Raw genomic sequence first — 7,068 nt, 5'->3', positions numbered from 1 at the left:
AAAATTATATCTTTGTAAAATATTCAGTTATCGTTATCATACTTTTTATTTACGTTATCATACTTTTTATTTTTATGCACATAATAATGAGACCAATTTGGTGTAAAGAAAATGCACCCAGCAAACACAAAATATAACTGCTATGTTACATGTATATAATACTATATAACGTGCACGTTACATGTAACATATACGGTAATTTCTCACTCATAGATGTAACATTTGTAATATGACATATGTTATTTATTTATTGTAATTACATCCCAGATAGCATCGATATTGTAGGATGCCGAAAGATAATCTTTCGCTAAGTCACTATCCTATCTATAATTACAATAAATAATAGAATCCATATGTGGGAAATTACAACTAACGTGTATGTTACATGTTACATGCACGTTATTTACGTGTTATATAGCAATTATAATGTTTGCTGGGCAGTTGCTTCTTGAAAATTACATACGTCTTTTGCAACTGTGTTTTCTTTGCACCTATTGATTGGTCTTATTATTCCGTGCATAAAAAGTATAAATGTATAATGAAAATTGAATGTTTTACAAGATATTGTCAATTTTATAAAAGAATTGTTCACTTCAAACCTTTATAACTCAATAAGTACATTAAAAAATATTTTATTAGTATAAAAACAGTTAATCTCGGCTCGAATTATTGTGTTACAATAAAAATAAAATCTCAACGGCAATCGGAGCCTGTGCGGACGACATGCACAAAATTAATAAATTAAAATGAGATCTCAAATCAAACTCATTTATTAAATTCTAAACGTTTCGACCCACTTCGGGTCTTCTTCAGTAGCTGCAAAATACAAAGAAACAAAAATAAAAGATAATCGGTACAAACAGAAAATTATAAAACTCATATACATACAATCCGCAAATAAATTAAATATCATTCTCCTCCCTATTCAAACCGTCCGGCCGTCGGAGCGTCTCCCTAACGGTGACCATCGTCAGGAAGGAAGCAGAGCAGTGACTCCCTTACCAACACTAATCAACATAGTATAGATTAAACGTAGAAAAATCCACAAAAATTAAAAATTAAAAACCGGGAAGTACACTCACCCCGACAGTAAAAACAGAGAGAAGACGATGCTACACGTGACACATCACTCTAACGACTGTGCGGTATTCTACCTCGACACAGTCGATACATATATACGCAAAAAACAAATATAAAAATATAAAAATAAAATATGAAAATAAAAATAAAAACAACTAAAACTTATCGGCACTCATGTCAAAGGTCTAATAAAAAAACCCGGCTATGTATAATCACAAAGCTAGATTTTGGTAAATTTTTCTATTAACAGATCAAAATTCTCGTTTAATTTATCAGTGTCGCTATGTAAATTTAAACTATTCCTCTGCCGTTTTATGTGGATCATTTCGGATATCAAACGTTTACCTAAAAAAGGCTCCTCGTCTAAGACTTTTACATCCTCCCAATTAAATTCATGGTTCAATAATCTATGTTCCGATATGACTGATAATTGTGACGCGTTTCTTTTTATGTTGTTGCGATGTTCTTTCATCCTAGTTTTCAACAATATACCCGTCTGCCCTACGTACGACGCATCACAATCCATACAATCAATTTTATAAACTACATTGTTATGGAGTTCCCTTGGTAACTTATCCTTGTGTACTTTAATGAATTTACGGAGACTGTTAATTGCTGTATAGGATGGAATGACATCCAAATCACGTGTAATGTCCTCAATTCTCTTCGATACATTATTAATATACGGAATATTAAAGTACGAAACTTTTTTCTGCGTAAGGATCTTGTCATTGCATATATTTGCTCTATTGTTATGCAACTTATTATTGTAGCGGAAGAACAACTTTTTTAACCGCGCTTGTAATGTTTGAAATATCAAATTGAGAGGATAATTATTAGACAAAAGAACTCCAATCATAGACTCAAAGTTACCTTTATGGAATTTCGGATGAGATAGCCAAAAAACTCTATCAATGAGGCTGATAATGGTGCCTTTTTTATGACAGAGAGGATGCTGCGATTCAAAATTTAAATATCTGCCTGAATACGTCGGCTTATGAAACAAATCAAACTCAATGCTCCCATTATTTATATGGCTCTTAGATAAACAAAATAAATTCAATAATAGAAATATTCGTCCTATCCAATATTATTACACATGTACGAAAGAATTTTCTTCAAGGCCATGTGAGTCAGGGCCGTCTCAGTCTCTCAGCGTTTCCTTGAACCCGACTTCCTTTGTTTCTTTAAATCCTGATGTTGCTGACAAAAGAGATAAATGGTTTTTAAATTTATCATCCGTGTCGATACCGGTTGAAATTCGAGATTTGTTGCGGTTAGGAGAGAACTTCTGTCTGCCAGTATTTGACAAAGATAAAACCACCATAGAGTTGTTGAAGAATGTAGAACAAAATATTTTTAAACTCCCTGTGGAAAAACGATCTGCAGTCAGAAATAGAGCCTTTCCCATAATAAATAAATTCCATATTTCCATGTCTGAAAAAGCTCACACAAAAAATAGTTTTTGTAAGGCTTACAAATTGACGGGTAAATTCATCCAAGACAATCCCGATATTTTATTTATGAAGGCGGATAAAGGTAACATCACGGTTGCAATGAACAGAGATATGTACATGGACAAAATGTGTGATTTGCTGGCTGACCGGGATACTTATACTGTTGTTAAAAAAGATCCGACTAGGAACCTAATTAATCAATTACACGGAATTTTAATGAGATGGAAAATGAAGAATTACATTTCTTCAACAACATATAAATCCCTGAACTGCACGGACGGGGTTCTACCGAGAGCGTATGGTCTGCCGAAGGTGCATAAACCGAGTTGCCCTTTACGTGTCATCGTGTCATCTAGGAATACACCTCTTTATTACTTGGCAAAATTTTTACATAAGATAATATATAAGGCAATTCCGAAACCTGATTCGGCTATTTCTGATAGTTTCCAATTAGTGAACAAATTAAATGGTTTATGTGTGGATAGTGATGTGAAACTAGTTTCACTAGATGTTGCATCATTGTTCACCAATGTACCATTGGATATGGCTATTGATAGTTTAATTAACAGATGGGGGTATATTGAAAAAGAGTGTATTATTCCACGAGATGAATTTTTATTGGCAATTCGTTTTATTATGAATTCGACTTATTTTATGTTTAATAATGTATGTTATCAACAGACTTTTGGCACGCCTATGGGTTCCCCCCTCTCACCGATCATTGCGGATATCACATTGCAAGATTTGGAGAGTAGAGCGATTGCTGCGATTCCAATGTCATTTCCATTTTATTTTAGATATGTTGACGATATCGCGTTGGCGGCCCCACCCTCCATGCTTAAAATTGTTTTAAACACTTTCAATTCTTTCCATCCTAGATTGCAGTTCACCATGGAGGAGGGGGTTGACAACCGATTGAATTTTTTAGACGTCACCATTATTATAAATAATGGGAGCATTGAGTTTGATTTGTTTCATAAGCCGACGTATTCAGGCAGATATTTAAATTTTGAATCGCAGCATCCTCTCTGTCATAAAAAAGACACCATTATCAGCCTCATTGATAGAGTTTTTTGGCTATCTCATCCGAAATTCCATAAAGGTAACTTTGAGTCTATGATTGGAGTTCTTTTGTCTAATAATTATCCTCTCAATTTGATATTTCAAACATTACAAGCGCGGTTAAAAAAGTTGTTCTTCCGCTACAATAATAAGTTGCATAACAATAGAGCAAATATATGCAATGACAAGATCCTTACGCAGAAAAAAGTTTCGTACTTTAATATTCCGTATATTAATAATGTATCGAAGAGAATTGAGGACATTACACGTGATTTGGATGTCATTCCATCCTATACAGCAATTAACAGTCTCCGTAAATTCATTAAAGTACACAAGGATAAGTTACCAAGGGAACTCCATAACAATGTAGTTTATAAAATTGATTGTATGGATTGTGATGCGTCGTACGTAGGGCAGACGGGTAGATTGTTGAAAACTAGGATGAAAGAACATCGCAACAACATAAAAAGAAACGCGTCACAATTATCAGTCATATCGGAACATAGATTATTGAACCATGAATTTAATTGGGAGGATGTAAAAGTCTTAGACGAAGAGCCTTTTTTAGGTAAACGTTTGATATCCGAAATGATCCACATAAAACGGCAGAGGAATAGTTTAAATTTACATAGCGACACTGATAAATTAAACGAGAATTTTGATCTGTTAATAGAAAAATTTACCAAAATCTAGCTTTGTGATTATACATAGCCGGGTTTTTTTATTAGACCTTTGACATGAGTGCCGATAAGTTTTAGTTGTTTTTATTTTTATTTTCATATTTTATTTTTATATTTTTATATTTGTTTTTTGCGTATATATGTATCGACTGTGTCGAGATAGAATACCGCACAGTCGTTAGAGTGATGTGTCACGTGTAGCATCGTCTTCTCTCTGTTTTTACTGTCGGGGTGAGTGTACTTCCCGGTTTTTAATTTTTAATTTTTGTGGATTTTTCTACGTTTAATCTATACTATGTTGATTAGTGTTGGTAAGGGAGTCACTGCTCTGCTTCCTTCCTGACGATGGTCACCGTTAGGGAGACGCTCCGACGGCCGGACGGTTTGAATAGGGAGGAGAATGATATTTAATTTATTTGCGGATTGTATGTATATGAGTTTTATAATTTTCTGTTTGTACCGATTATCTTTTATTTTTGTTTCTTTGTATTTTGCAGCTACTGAAGAAGACCCGAAGTGGGTCGAAACGTTTAGAATTTAATAAATGAGTTTGATTTGAGATCTCATTTTAATTTATTAATTTTGTGCATGTCGTCCGCACAGGCTCCGATTGCCGTTGAGATTTTATTTTATTAGTGTTTTGGATAATTCTCGAGATAAGCTACAAGAATATCTAATAAAAATAGAGGGTTTTGTTTAATAAAAGTTGATCTTACAATGACCTCTAAATTTGACCCCTACGTCAAAGTAAAGGTCACCAGAAAATATCTTATTTTTCCTAGAAACAATTTTTATATATAACAATATAAAATTATATAGAAATATATAAAAGTATACATATAATTGCAAAATTAAATATGAAATATGTCTATATATAATTAGATAAAAGAGCTTTTTATATACATATACTTATATAAATATATATATATATATATATTGTATATATAATAAATAAGTATTCACATATATAAATATATATAATGTTTCATATATAACTTGACATGAGATTATACATGAACTTCATAATTTATATATAAATAAATTTAATTATATATAAAATGAACATATTTCACATATAATTATGTATAATTATATAATTATTTAGATATAATTATATATAAAAAATTTTTCCCGGGTTGAACCCTGCAATTTTTATATTTTATTCATAAGACCACTATTTCTTGGACATAATTGACCGTTGCCGGACTTTTGAACCACCTTGTATATATATATATATATATGGTAGATTGTATATTTCCTTTGAAAAATACATGAAAATATGCATATATCATCAAAATATATAAAAGAGCAATATTGAAATTGTGTTCAACTATGTCATAAAGAGACACATTTATATATGTATGTTTTACTGTCATTGACGCTTAGATGCGTGTGCGAGATGATTCGACAGTAAAAATATATTATATTGTCTGATTTCAATATGTTGAACACACTAAAATAGCTTTTTGACATATATGGATTATTATCGATAATAGCGGAATTAAAATTATCGATAATTATCGACAATTTTAGTTCCACTCAAATGAGAGCGCTAACCCGTCGGAGTTCGGCCAACGCTCCGGCATCCCCTTAAAAATAAACAATTTATGATTAAGTTCAAAAAATCTGTCGATTAAAGTACGTGGAAGTAAGTCAAACAGCCTTTTTTTAATGTTATATAGTTTGGAATGTAAGTACTTTACGTTATAGTTTAAATCTTTAATATTACATTATATATATATATATATATATACATATACATATATATATATATATATATATATATATATATATGTATGCATGTATGTATGTAGATTAGGGTGTAAACATTTTTTTTGTCCACATTCTAGCTAACAAGTTATATGTGAGTGTGTGTGTGCGTGTGTGTGTATGTGTATAACAGGCCTATCTATAATAATTATAATTAAATTAATAGCAAATAATCTTGTATTGCCAGTGATGAATAAAATTAAAAATAACTGTGAGACGACCCAACTGGCTTAAATTGATTATTATTATTAATTTGATTTTTAATTTTATTCATCACTGGCGATACAAGATTACCTGCTATTAATTTTATTGCACATTGACCGAATGATGGTGCTTACACGGAGATATGGTTTTTTTCAAACAATCTCCGATCATTATGGATTTAACCACACATTATTGCTGAAATCATGGATTGATACCAAGAAGAAGATATTTACATCGAAACATCAACTAATTTTCCTGCTTCGCTACAGAAGATTTGATTTACTTCCACCACACATCAAGAAATTGAAATTGAACATCTTTTTCTACAGTAATAGCGTAAACCAAAAATTTGATTATTTTTCTAGACAAACTCTAGTTAGATTGTTGAACTTAGAAATTAAAGATTTAAACTATAACGTAAAGTACTTACATTCCAAACTATATAACATTAAAAAAAGGCTGTTTGACTTACTTCCACGTACTTTAATCGACAGATTTTTTGAACTTAATCATAAATTGTTTATTTTTAATAAAACGAAAAAGGATAACGCAATTAAAAAGTTCAATAATTTAATACGAAATAATAATGTTTCACTTAACCCCTTTAGTAAAATTGACAGATCGAAATGGATAGTAAATTTGAGTAATAAAATTATTCCAGAGAACATTCTAGATTTTTTAAGCTTAGGTGATAAATTCGGGTTGCCTGTCTCACAGAATTATAAGAATGACCGCACTAACATTGTTATCGATATAGCTAAGAACCTAGAAATTAATTGCACTAAGATTCCTAATGCTCTTGTTGAATCGACAAG

At 31.3% G+C, this 7,068-nt stretch overlaps 2 long non-coding RNA genes across 2 annotated transcripts; one reads left to right on the top strand and one right to left on the bottom strand.

The window, feature by feature from the left end:
* Positions 1–754: 754 nt before the first annotated feature.
* Positions 755–1,560, bottom strand: LOC146724061 (uncharacterized). The gene is made up of 2 exons (XR_014924237.1): positions 1,083–1,560; positions 755–1,007 (listed from the first exon to the last, which is right to left on the bottom strand). It is a non-coding gene; the product is annotated as an uncharacterized LOC146724061 (long non-coding RNA).
* Positions 1,561–4,446: 2,886 nt separating this feature from the next.
* LOC146724060 (uncharacterized) lies at positions 4,447–4,838 on the top strand. Its single transcript, XR_014924236.1, has 2 exons — positions 4,447–4,510; positions 4,586–4,838. It is a non-coding gene; the product is annotated as an uncharacterized LOC146724060 (long non-coding RNA).
* The last annotated feature ends 2,230 nt before the right edge of the window (positions 4,839–7,068 follow it).

Source organism: Nylanderia fulva, unplaced genomic scaffold (assembly GCF_048542155.1).
Source record: "Nylanderia fulva isolate GAGA-0341 unplaced genomic scaffold, ASM4854215v1 Scaffold151, whole genome shotgun sequence".
NCBI lineage: Eukaryota > Metazoa > Arthropoda > Insecta > Hymenoptera > Formicidae > Nylanderia > Nylanderia fulva.
The sequence above is the reverse complement of the archived record's forward strand: the minus strand, read 5'-3'. Positions and strand labels throughout refer to the sequence as shown.